Source organism: Lacerta agilis, chromosome 1, assembly GCF_009819535.1.
Source record: "Lacerta agilis isolate rLacAgi1 chromosome 1, rLacAgi1.pri, whole genome shotgun sequence".
Lineage (NCBI taxonomy): Eukaryota > Metazoa > Chordata > Lepidosauria > Squamata > Lacertidae > Lacerta > Lacerta agilis.
This window is the reverse complement of record NC_046312.1, coordinates 52,583,633-52,597,236: the sequence shown is the minus strand read 5'-3', so window position 1 is coordinate 52,597,236 and position 13,604 is coordinate 52,583,633. Positions and strand designations below refer to the sequence as shown.

At 45.5% G+C, this 13,604-nt stretch overlaps 1 protein-coding gene across 5 annotated transcripts in view; it reads right to left on the bottom strand.

Moving 5' to 3' along the window:
• Nucleotides 1-13,604, bottom strand: part of LRRC4C (leucine rich repeat containing 4C) — a 593,943-nt gene that overhangs the window by 120,829 nt on the left and 459,510 nt on the right. For 2 of the 5 annotated variants that reach the window (XM_033149601.1, XM_033149624.1), the window contains exon 1: nt 11,350-11,443. The exons of the other annotated variants lie outside the window; for them this stretch is intronic. The gene's annotated coding sequence lies outside the window, so the exon portion shown is untranslated. Of the gene's footprint in view, nt 1-11,349; nt 11,444-13,604 lie in introns of those variants that run through there. 5 annotated transcript variants of the gene reach the window in all.

Genomic DNA, 13,604 nt, shown 5'->3' with positions numbered 1-13,604 from the left:
CTCAGCTTCAAATACCAGCAGTCCAAGGTGGAGTAAATGGTAATGTGTACACAGCATAAGATTCCAACTAGTTCCCATTGAGTTAAAGATGAAACCACATGAAGAAGGGAGGGGAGACCAGGCATGGATCTTAAAGAGACAGTTGACACACAAGGTCCATTCAAACCATACCCAGGGCTTGCTTACTTAAATATTCCTGCACGGCCCTAATTGATCACACTCTACTTAAAGCAATTACTTCATTGCCTGTAAAGTGCTTTAATATAATAGTGCATGTAAAGGCTTGCTTCTGCTAAAGTGCACCACACTGTTTAAAGAATGCTTTAACAGCCTTATTGTGGAGACAGCCCATGAGAAGAAAGAAAGCAAGGAAATCTGACAAGCATACAGAAGATACTAGAGCTTAAATTGTTCACCAGCTTTCCCTTGGCACTATTTAGATTTAAGGAAGACACACATGTTTGCAATGATGCTCTCCTTAATTTGCATTTACTTTGCATTATCTAATGCAAAATGTAAACACTCTGCAAAGGCAATGGAAAATTAGACCCACTAAGGCAGGGGTCCCCAAACTAAGGCCCGGGGGCCGGATGTGGCCCAATTGCCTTCTAAATCCGGCCCGCAGACAGTCCGGGAATCAGTGTGTTTTTACATGAGCAGAATGTGTCCTTTTATTTAAAATGCATCTCTGGGTTATTTATGGAGCCTGCCTGGTGTTTTTACATGAGTAGAATGTGTGCTTTTACTGAAAATTCATCACTGGGTTATTTGTGGGGCATAGGAATTTGTTCATATTTCTTTTTTCAAAATATAGTCCGTCCATCCCCCCACAAGGTCTGAGGGACAGTGGACCAGCCCCCTGTTGAAAAAGTTTGCTGACCCCTACATCAAGGTCCCATTGTCCTGTTGATACCAGAATGCTTCAGATAAAGAGACTTAGAGTACAGCCTGCAGCCCATTTGTCTTGCTTGCTGCAGTATTTAAAGAGATACAATTACCTTCTACTTTCACATAAACAGTAGGGCTAAGCCAGCCAAGGAAGAACTTTTAAGCCACATTGATGTAAATAGGGAAATTGGGCTAATGAAGTAGTATCTCTTACACTGAAACCCACGGGACTTCAGATTGTTCTCTGGATTTTGCCTAGCATGTTTTATGGGTTGTTATTTTGGGATGATGCCATCGGATAGCAATCGGTAGGTAGCCATTGAATAAGGAAGATAAAGGATGAGAGCAACAACTCATATTTCTCTTAGTACTGAAAATCACACACATTCATTAGGATAATAAAGAAATATAAATTGTTATCCCTACCACATTGTTCATCAGATACATTGCCAAATGCACAGAACTTTGAGCTAGTCCTCCAAACATCTTAAGAAGCTCAAAAAGCAATACTGTACAAAGTTTTGGACAGCATGTAACAGCAATAAGCTAGTTCTATCAACTAGGAGTTAGGGAAAGAACCATGCAAAGTAAAGCATGGGTAGTCAAACTAAGGCCTGGGGGCCAGATCCGGCCCAATTGCCTTCTAAATCCGGCCTGCGGACAATCCGAGAATCAGCGTATTTTTAATATGAGCAGAATGTTTGCTTTTATTTAAAATGCATCTCTGGTTGTTGTTGTTTTTGTAGGGCATAGGAATTCATTCATTCATTTATTTTTTTCAAAATATAGTCTGACCCTCCTCAAGGCCCTCTGCTGGAAAAGTTTGCTGACCCCTGATGTAAAGCATAGCATTTGAGATGGAATGGGAACCTTTAGAAGGAAGTATTGATAGCAGCTGATTCCAGACAAATGGTTTGGCAACAATTGTGATCTGCCCCAGTTCTGATCTGTGACTACCAACAAGAAGGAATGACATCTGTCACGTTACTTTCCCCAAAACCAAAGATGTAAGCTCACTGCTTATGTTCAGTAATGGAAGCTTCAAATGCTGACTAACAAGTGTTAATGAGCCATTATAGTAGCTCTGTGGTAGAGCACATGATCCCATGCAGAGTCCTGAGCATCTCTAAGCAGGACATGAAAAACTCCCATCCGAAACCCTAGAGAACCGCACAGTCAATGCAGTGTCCTTTTTTTTTTAAAGGAAGAATTTATTTCAGTTATTTATTAACAGTATCTGTATTTCACCCAATAGCCAGCTTCTCACATTAAACTACAAGAAAGCCAAGTGACAAATGATATTTTGACTGTCCCCCAAGTGGTTCTTTCCTTCCATTTCAGCTGGTTGGTGCTTGTCTTGGCATCAACAGGCAGGCAGAACAAGCAGGGAGGGATATTGGAACTGACTGTCCTTCGGAGCATTGTATGGCATCAATATGGTGCTGGGGCACTCTGCCTCTCATTGCCAGCCAGCTCAAAGGATGGAGAAGGGTTGCCTTTTCATCCTGGAGGCAAACAGGTGCTTCCTCGGCTTGCCTTCTGGTGAGCAGGCCAGGAACAGCAAGGATCAGATAAGGTTCTGCCAGAGTGGTGTCACTCAGACATCACCACCAATATTATTATAGATTGTGTTTCATTCCTACCTCTTTATACATACTGGAGTATTATCAATAAAGTTGTGGCCCTTTAATCCCATATCTTGTTTCATGGCCTTCTCTCAAGGCAAAGGCAAAAGCAAGGGAAAGCAAGCATCAGTGAGATTTTGATTAGTTTACCTAAATGCAGCTATGTCACATAAGCTTAAAAAGAATTACATCAGGTTCCCTATTCATTACTGAGCCCAGTTCAAGATCTTCGTGCCTTCTGCTGGACTAATCTTCTCATAGCCTAAGATTGCAGACAGGGCCGTCTTAAAGGGATCGGCCGCCGTGGCGCAACGATCCCTCGGTGCCCCCGGTGTGCCACCTCTCCGCCCGCCTCCCTCCCGCGCTGGCTGCCCCTTGGGAGGGGGGTGAGCGGGGGATGAGGGGTGTGGCACTGGAGCGGCGCGGGGCTTTGTGCACCCTTCCCAGCACTCCAGCTGGGGCTCAGGAGGGCGGCGGCTTGCAGCTCGCCCGCGGGTGCGCGAGCGCCCGCCCGCCCGTGGGGGCGGGTTGGGGAGGGGGCACTCAGTATGCCGACGGGCTCGCGGGGGCGCCCCTGGGGGGACCGGCACCCTGGCGCACCGCGCCACCCAGCCCCTATGACGAGACGGCTCTGATTTCAGACAGAGTTCCTTTTCTATGTTCCACCTTTAAGAGGAGTGTATTATATAGAGAGAACCTTCTCAGTGGTGGCACCACTCTGTGAAATGTCCTCCTGGCACTGACTATAGAATCCTTTCTTTTTTTTCCTTTCTGCTCCAGTTAAAAACCTTTTAATTTGCCCAGATATTTTGAAGGATAGTATTTTAGCCGATTGTTAATGGGCATGTTAATTAGCCATGTTAATGGGCATTGCCATTCAAATGGTCTGCATGTGCCTTGTCACATGATTGATAATGTGGGCAGGGCTAACTTGTCCCCCCTCCCCCAATATTTTATTTTGTGCTCTTAGATCTGAAATAGCTATGCAGTAGAAGTTTTGGCAGGTGCATTTTGTCAAGCAGAATTAGGGGAAAGAAAGAAAGCTGCATCCATGGAAATCACTTCCTCTGCACAGAAAATATAGGAGATCTGTTGTCCTTTGTGTCTGGCAGTTGCTTCTGATATTGTTTATCAAGCATCTGATATTGTTTATCAAGATTGTATCGAGTCTTTGATATCCTTTTCAGCCCAGGCAAGATGAATACATACATTCTACGGTACTCATCTGCTAATTGCATTATAAAATAAGTCCTTCCCCACAAAAACTCAGGCCACAGTGAACTAGTCGGTCTTCGTAGGTGGAAAATGTGTTTCCCAGAAAGGAGGCAATTGGAAGGAGAATTGAATCCTTCTTAACCACAGGATAACAGGGAAAAGATAACATGATATGGAAAGGGGGGGCAGGAATAAATCCACAAACTAACCATAACTATTTGAGTACAGTCCTATAGCATGCCAGGGCAACAGGAGAGCCTCAATTGCTACTGCAAAAGTAGTAGTAGTGCCCCATTAAGATATCTATTAAGATAAACACCAGGAGAATCCTCTTGGTTTCGGCTGCAGAAAGCCTCTTTGCTTAATATTATCACTTTAGCAGATTGCATTCGGGTCAATGACATTTGAATGTTTTCCAGTCTAGCATGCAGAAAGCCAACTGAAATCTCCTAGACCACCTGGTTTTATTTCTCTTAAGGGTGGTTTTATTTCTCTTAAGGGTACTGTACTGTTGGTTTGTATTTCAACCCAACATGTCACTGCACAAAAACATGTATCATATTTCATCCTATGCAATAAGTATTTTATTGTTTATACCATCTTTATTCCAGAGCTCACAGCTTAACCTTCTTTTCCCCCTCACAATAACTCAGTAAAAGAATGGACGTTTAATGGAAACCTTGTAAATGATGACTGAATGATCAGAAATATTAAGCAAACTGTGCTCAAAGAATTTAAACTTACAGTCTGGTCCTATGCATATCATTTATATTGATGTCAGTAGAATTTACTGCCTAGAATGGTTAGGGCTATTGCCTTAAAACTTCAAAAAATGAAAGATGCTTGATAAACAATATCAGAAGCAACTGCCAGACACAAAGGACAACAGATCTCCTATATTTTCTGTGCAGAGGAAGTGATTTCCATGGATGCAGCTTTCTTTCTTTCCCCTAATTCTGCTTGACAAAATGCACCTGCCAAAACTTCTACTGCATAGCTATTTCAGATCTAAGAGCACAAAATAAAATATTGGGGGAGGGGGGGACAAGTTAGCCCTGCCCACATTATCAATCATGTGACAAGGCACATGCAGACCATTTGAATGGCAATGCCCATTAACATGGAGGGAGGCAGCCTCCTCAAATATTTTACCGGGGACCGAAGACCCCTCAGCCCCTAGAAGTTGGCTTCTATGGCTAAGAGTCCTATACACCTGCTTCCCCCAACCTGGTGGACTCCCATACAGCTCCCACTAGCATGATGGGACTCTAGATGGGTTTAATGGGAGCTGAAGTCCCAAACATTTGGAGGGCACCATGTTGGGGGAGGCTGCTATACACTGTCACATTCTAATTTCTAAGTAATCGAGGGTTTGAGATGTTTGTTACCGATGGGTGCATGGTTGAGGCATCACCAAACTGCAGCACTTATACATTAGAAGTATGAAGAACAATCACCTATCAAGATTGTATCGAGTCTTTGATATCCTTTTCAGCCCAGGCAAGATGAATACATACATTCTACGGTACTCATCTGCTAATTGCATTATAAAATAAGTCCTTCCCCACAAAAACTCAGGCCACAGTGAACTAGTCGGTCTTCGTAGGTGGAAAATGTGTTTCCCAGAAAGGAGGCAATTGGAAGGAGAATTGAATCCTTCTTAACCACAGGATAACAGGGAAAAGATAACATGATATGGAAAGGGGGGGCAGGAATAAATCCACAAACTAACCATAACTATTTGAGTACAGTCCTATAGCATGCCAGGGCAACAGGAGAGCCTCAATTGCTACTGCAAAAGTAGTAGTAGTGCCCCATTAAGATATCTATTAAGATAAACACCAGGAGAATCCTCTTGGTTTCGGCTGCAGAAAGCCTCTTTGCTTAATATTATCACTTTAGCAGATTGCATTCGGGTCAATGACATTTGAATGTTTTCCAGTCTAGCATGCAGAAAGCCAACTGAAATCTCCTAGACCACCTGATATCAGCTTCCTCACTCTCAGACCTGACAAGGGAATTAATGAGCCACTGCCTCGCATCTGGAGGTGATGACCCTGCTGATTGCATCGCACATGAGGGAGCCTTGTGTGCTGGGTCAAGGCTTGACACCTGTGGATGTAGGCATAGGGAAAAGGACAGAAGTGCCTTTGCCCAAGCAATAAGCTCTTCTTGTTGAGGGGTCCTCTGGTTTCCCATGCAGCATCTCAAATATGCAACATGAACTTTTCAGACAGTTATTTCTGAAATGTGTAAGGAAGAAGATGCAAAATGAATTTGGGGATGTCCCAGAACACTTCTTATGCATAGTAAAATAAAAACTGAGAGAAAAACCTGCCTATCGTCTTTAGGCTTTATGGGGTGAAAATCCCATAAATTGCAAGCGCTGCATCATTAAAATGCTTCCTGGCTTCTGAAAGTTAAGCTTATACCAAGCTGCATGAATCCTGCTGCTGCAGGATAAATACTGAGAGATCCATTTGTTCAACAGATATGTCCAGGCTCTGAATCTCTGTGGCTTTTCAAGACAAAGGAGCATTAATGGTTTCCTGTTTTTCATAGCTATGATTATAGATTAGGGGTTATCAGAGTAAACCAGGATCAAACAATACAAAGAACCCCCATTAATTTAATTGTAATTTTTTTAAAAAATGAAAAAAAACCAGTCAAACATATTGCAGCAAATGATAAACGGACTTTCCTTGCATCTGCCAGTATACTTTCCCATTTCCCCAACCTACAGTGATGGTTTTGTTCCCTGGCTTGCAAAATCACAAGTGAAGGATCCATAGCTGTCAACTTTCCCTTTTTTGTGGGAAATTCCCTTATTCTAGTGCAGTTTCCCATTGCAAAAAAGGGAAAGTTGACAGCTATGGCCATTTCCCAATGCAAGACAAAAGGAAGGTTGACAGCTCTGACTGGATCTTTTTATAAATGTTTCTGAATCTGCATTAAGCCTGATAGGCATTGTAGTCTGCCCAGAAGTTACAGGGATAAAGATTCAACCCGCACAGGTTTGCTGTTGTTCCTAATTGTCCACAACAGCTACACTTCACTCGCCTGGAGCAATCCAATTAACATACCACCACTACAGAAAATATTGTAATATGTTCAGTGTCTCTACATGAGGAAAGTGTCTCATACTCCTCTTCTGCTGAGGAGCTTGAGCTCCCAGTTAGGGCTCTAGAACATTAACAGTTTGGCATAGGAACAGGAAACAGGCAAGCTTTTCTCTTTCTTCTTTTTGTAGTGAGTTCTGTATAAATATTTGTTGTTGTGAACCAGATTAAAAAAGACAGGAAGAAGGGAGACAAGCTCTTCTAGAGAGTGGGACACACACACACACACACACACACCCAACAACATGGTCTGAAATATCACTATGGCAACATTTATACAATGCACAGAAAAAACTGCAGCTTTCTGTATTTGCTTCCTTGGATACCAAATGCAAATGCCCCCTCTCTTGGGGTGTGTGTGTCTTTAGCCTTTCTTTAGTCTGCAACAACATTATTTCCCACCCCCTCTCCTTTAATCAGTACAAATGGATCATATACATACTTCTGCCACATTAATAATCAACCACATATTAGCTAAGCAAACACACAGCCATCACTGCAGGAAAGGAAAATGAACAGCTTAGAGATTTTCTAGTAACATGTGTACCCTTCCTGCTGTTGCATGAGGGTTATGCAACACTATGAAAATTTACCAGTCAGTGCATAAAATATGTTTCCAGTCCTTTGATCAGTCTAGGAAAGTCAACAATTACCTTTTTCAGGGAGAAAAGTTGCTTCCTTTTTGTAAGCTTAAGATAAATCACAGTCCAACATCACATCTCTCAGCTTTTTGCAAAGTGAAATAAATCCTGCTTAAAGAGAAAATGGGCTGTCCACACTAAAGGGTCTATTGCTATAAATAATGGCTTGCAGGATCAAGATCCCCATGGCTAGTAAACCACTGCCATTATCAATTAGCAATGTTGTTTCTCTAAAAATTAATTGAGTTGGTCTTTAAATAGGTGCCCACATCTTGAGAAAAAGATCCACATTAAATTCTGCTTGCAGAATTTTGCATCACTGGTTACTCTTATTAATGGACCAAAAACCTCTTTATTGTGAAGACACATTAGCAGAAAGATACATTCTTACACTGCAATTCTGCAGACTATACTTTCTCTTTCAAAATGCCCTGTAGATAATTTTAACTCCCCCAAAATGCATATTTAATGCCTTACAGCAACTCATTCCTTATTCTAAAGGAACAAGGGGATAAACCTTTGCAAAATTCAAGTTAAAGCCTTCAAGTCCCTGGTAATACATGTACGTATCAGCATATATTTCATGTACACACTCTTTTCTACTGCCAATTTTTATGGAATGGAATGGAGAGCTATCTCATCTTAAACTGTCCACATTTCCCCATAACTCGAAAGTATCAGGACAGGGATATGCAAATGCTATACATGTAGATATAGTACAGAGAGAGAGAGAGAGAGAAGGAAGAAAAAGAAACTTTCTAAGATATATTCATAAGATAAACATATACTGTTCTGATGTTGGTTCTATCACTGGCTTTCTGCAAAGGCAAAGCAAAGGACTAACCTTCTACTCATCAGAAACTACATGCACCTCAGAAGTGTGGAACCATTGCTTCCAAGATTTCGATGGTAAATATTTTGCATCATTGACTATCAGGCAGCTAAGAATCATTTTCGTTTTTAGATTAGCTAATCTTGGATCGTCCAAGACCAAGCACAGCAAATGAAACAAGCCTTTTAGAGCCAGCGCTTGTTCCTTTTCACTGGCGATTCATGCATTTCTTTTTTATATACACAAAATTGTTCCCTATTCACACACTCCAGGCTGCCACTTTCCTAGCTGCCTGATGTAATTGCAGAATTGCTTACCCCTTTATCCTGAAAAAAATAGGAAGGCATCTTGGCTAATTATCAGATGCTGATGAATGTTGCACTTATATTCTGACACAGGCAATAGAAAACAGAGTCAGCCACATAAAATTTCCACTCAGGCGACTATGGAATCAGTGTTGCTCATCCAACACAAGGAAGGGGCAAATCAAGGTTTTTGAGCATGTTTTAGGTGCTTCCAACATTCCCCATGAGCAATACTGGAATGCACACCTGAATGTCAAAGTCCCTCCCATTACAAGATGGAGAGTACTAAACTCCAGCCTGAGCCACATGCTTTTAGCTCCCATACTAACTGGATTTAGCATCTCTGCAAGTGCACAGTCACTCCTACACAGCAGTGAGGTTTGTTCCTGTTGCATCCCCAGTTTGTGACCATTCCCACACACACACACTTAGTGACATTTCAGGTCTTAGGTATCCTTGGCCCAGCATGAAATAGTGATGGCAGTACCCTACTGTCAAATGGCAGGGTGGCTTTGCCTAATGATATCTGATTTATGGGATAACAGCGGAGTGATCCTGTGGCAAGAGGATTGATTTTTCCACACTATCTTTGCCTTCTCCATCTCCTTTCGGGACTTGTTCAGCACTAGCATAATATCCATTCATGCTCCATCATTGCTGCTGCAAGAAGTGTCCATAGCAGGACAGCAATTTAGGACAGAATATGCACAAGCAGGATAAGGGGGAATCAATCAGTTTCCTAGATTGACTACTATAGCCCCCTCCCCCCATGTGCACCAACAATAAATAATTGCCTGAAAACACAATTCAACTTGTTTAATTAAGGGAAATGTGTAAAGAATGGAAGTGACATTTTACTGGGTGTCTTGTTAAAGGCATTGCAGGATTAGGACCCGATTCACAATTCCCTCCATGTGTATATGTGTGTTTGCATTAAAAAAAATATATGATGGACACACTTGGAAGCTGGGTCAAAGGTTTGCTGCTTTCCAAGTAACTGACACACAAAACAAGGGCCAAAGCAGGGGGATGCCTTTGAAAAAGAGATGCTCTGATTTCCACCCCCATCTTTTTAGCAGGTGATTGGAAGTATATCTCAGAATTATGTCTAATGCTTATGCTGCTGGGTAGGAGGATAGGCAGTTGGTGAAGCAACTTCAGAAGTGATTGTCCAAATGGAAAGAGGAGGAAAAAGAATAATGAAGACTTCCATCTTCCAGTAAGAAAGAGACAAAGGACTGGGATAGGAGGGAGGGGTGAAAAGTTCGTTGAAGTACAATATTGTCCCATTGCCCCCTACATCCATTTTGATTGGTTTACGTTTTCACCTGAAGTCTTTCAGGGTTATTCTCTGCACATGGAAGCAAACATGGTAGTAGGAGTCACATGTGAAAAAAGGAGTCACATTTAGCAAGAAGGTAGTGGTGCACACAGGCAAGGAAGCCACAGCAAAAGAGACAGATCCCTTTATGGAAGAAACAGCCCCCAACTTTTCTAGGCATTCCGCCGTAAGTCAAGCTAAATCCTGGCTCCTTTCTGATTTTGCTTCCGCACTCTACATCCACATACAGCTAGGATTTTATCCTTTGGGGGAACAGAGAGTTAGTGTTCTTAAGTGGACAGGTTATCCAGCCTGTGCTTACCAGCCTCAGTTTCCCCATCAAAGAAATAGGCCACAATTATTGGCTCCCCAACCGAGTTAGGTGAGGACCAGTCAACACCAATGCGCTGTTGGCATTGGCACAGTGAGGGGTGAGGCTGCGATCCAATGCACATTTACTTGGGTGCAAGTCTCCTTGAACACAGTAGGACTTATTTCTGGGTAAATATGCTGTGTTTCAAACCGTTGCCCCCTGCCCCCCAGTCCTAAAGGACCCGCTGAATCCAATGGGCCTCTCTTCCAGATAGAAGTCGGAAACTGAATGAGCTGCAAACAATCACAGAATTACTAATACTGGTAGTAGCTGAGATCAGATAGTGACGTCTCTGCTGATGGACCCATAATCTTGCTGCCAAAGGCATGTCCTGGGGGAGCAGGAAGGATTTACCCACCAAACCACAGCCAAAAGGAGTTAAGAGGTGGAGAAGGGAGTGCGCTTGTGGTGTGTGTGTGTTTGGGAGGCAGTTCCCTAAATTCTCTTTCAGCAGAAGGATTTCCCTCAATTGCCTTTTGTAAGCCATGGGATGCCAAAGGCACAGCCTCAACCAGCCTCCCCTTTTCCACCTGCTCGCTTTATTACCATATTCCCACGTTCATACACCGTGTCTGCCCCGCAAGGTCTGCCAGGATGGTGCCCTTTACATAGGATCCCTTCGATTTCCAATCTCCGTCTTCCCCAAGCCCCCCCCCCCTCTCTCTGTGTGTGTACATCAAACTCCTCAGGCTGTCATGAGAGACCTGGCAGCCTTCGGCCAGTGGGCGAATCAAGCAACGCACCGTCACACACTGCAGGGGCTTTCCGAAGGCAGAATCCCTCTCAAGGTACAACCATCACCCAGAGAGCCGCAACGTCGGAGCAAAGCTCGCTGGCACAACCCCCCCCCCCCCCAAGAGAGAGAAAACATTAAGCTAGGATGGAGTTTCGCGGTTCTCCCTCCCAGCCCAGTCAACCACCCCCAACCCCAAGGGGGGGGGACCCCAGTTCAAACTCCATCACATGTGTCTAATGGCAGGCAACAAGACACGGGAAGCAGAAAGCGAGAGAGAGAGAAAATGGCACTCACTGTCTTTGAGAAATCGCCCAGGAGGAGGGAAATATCCAGAATGAAATTCCGATGGGGAAAGGGGGGAAAAAAGAAAAAAATGAAGAAGAAAGGTGTGGGGAAAAATAAAGGGGGGGAAAAACAGAAAAAGACCACGGAGGGCAAAACTACATCATTTCGGCAGCAAATCCAATTTGACGGAAAGGAAAAAAGAAAGGAAATTCAATATCCATCTGCAATTTTCCATCTAGAGTTCAGTCCAGGCGGGCTCGGGCTCCAATCCACCGCAAGTGGGCTGCTTCCAGGGCACCTTCCTTTACATGGTGCGGCTCCCTGCTCGCCTCCCCCCGTCGCTCTTAAGGACGTGGCTGCTGCTTCAAATGTCCCCGCGTCTCTCAACTTGCGCCTTCGTCGTCGGGGGTCGAAGCGACGCGGGCAGCTGGCTTCTCTCTCCCGCTCGCTGCTCAAAAACAGCAAGCGGAAGGTCGGGTCTCTCCGCGCCGCGGAGGGGGAGTCTTTCTCCTCTGAGAAACTTTTTTATTCCAGCCTTGGATCTTCTCCGGGGATGCTGGATCCTCCCCGCCCGCCCCGCAAACTCCCCTTTTCTTCCAATCCTCAGCCACCTTGGAATACCTCTCGGTGGGAGAGTAGCGTTTTTGGCTTCTGCGGATGGTTTCCCTTGCAGCCGCCGCCACCAGCAGCAGCAGCGGCAGCCCCGTCTGTCTGAAACGGCCGCTGTTTGGTTTAATAACACGATTTTGCAATGTCTGCTCAGATCCGGCCAAGCGGCCCCTTCTCTGCGAGCGGATCCATGTGCGTCCACGTTACATCGGGGGTTCCCACGGCCGCGCTTTCCGCGTCTCCCCCTCCGCCCTCCACCGAGGCGCGTCGCCTTGCAACATCTGAAATTATTTTCTCAGAAACGCCAACTTTGGGGCTCTTCTTTTCTTCTCTCCCTCTCTGCCCCCCCCTCCGCTGCTCTCACGCTCTCCCCCCTCGTGGATCCCAGGATCTGATTAGATTTCCAATCACAACCCAGTGCGCAATCGGATTTCTGATTTCAGCCAGGAGCAAGCCAACAATCCGGAGCATCCGCGTCTTCTCCTCGCCAAACTCTCCGCGTTATTATATCCGTTCGCCTTGCCTCCAACTCCTCTGCATTCCCCCCTCCCAGAATCGAACATCAAATGCAAAGAGATGCTGATGGTGGCGGCGGCGGCGAGGTTGGTGGCGGGAGGAGGAGAAAGCAGAGAGAGAGAAAAAAAATAAAATTCCCACCAGCTGTTAAGAATCCATCATCATCATAATTTTATTTTTTTTAAAGGAGAGTCCGCTCCCAGAGTGGGTGGCTTCGAAAGCCCCTCTCTCCTCGCACGTCCTGCTATTGCTTCCCGATCCTTCCCGGCGTACAAACTCCCCCTGCGGGAGGCGTTCTCCTCTCCTCCGCGCTGGATTTCACCAGCCCGGGGCTTCCCTTCCTCTTCATTTCGCCTCCCTCTCCATCTTTGCACAGCTAGCCTTTCCAGGACCGACGATGCCCGTGATCAAGTTGTTCTTTGGGAAAATGGGGTGGCTGGTGGAGTGGGGGGGGGGTGAGTAAGAGAGAGAGAGAGGCGCGCGCACACACTCCAAACACCCTTAAAATAAATGTAAAGTGAGGGCGGCGATGATGATGGCCGTGATGGGAGGGGGCTGTGTTCCCTGGCACCCCCTCCGCTCCCCGCCCCCCTCCGCCGCCTTCCTCCTCCTCCTCCTCCTTTTGCAATTTCGCGGCAAGCCAAGCGAGGAAGGCGATCTGGCGCACGGCTCTCTATCTCAGCTCCACAAGTTGGACTCCGCGCCCGCGCAGCGGCGCTGGGCGGTTCTCCCCGCCTTCCGGCACATGTCAGTCCCGCTGGCACATTCCCGGGAGGAGATCGGACGCGGCTCCTTGCAGCCTTTCCATCACTCGGTCACACAATTGGGCGGCTCGCTCTCCGCCCTGCCAGCAGCTCCGCCTTGATCTCTCCCTCCCGCCTCGGGGAAGGAAAGGAAGGAAGCCGGAGATCCAGTTGCAGGCAGCGCGCTCGCGCTCTTTCGCCTTTTCCGCTATGCAATGGCACCCCGAGATTTGGAGAGAGGGCCCCCGGTCAGCCTTATTGCTTACAAGTTTTCCTGCTCTCCGTCGATCTCCCCTGCCCCCCCTTCTTCCCTTCATCTCTCTACATCGCCCCCCCCCCCCGTGTGATCAGTAAAATACAATTACCCAATTACCTCCCATCATCTTAGCACTGATT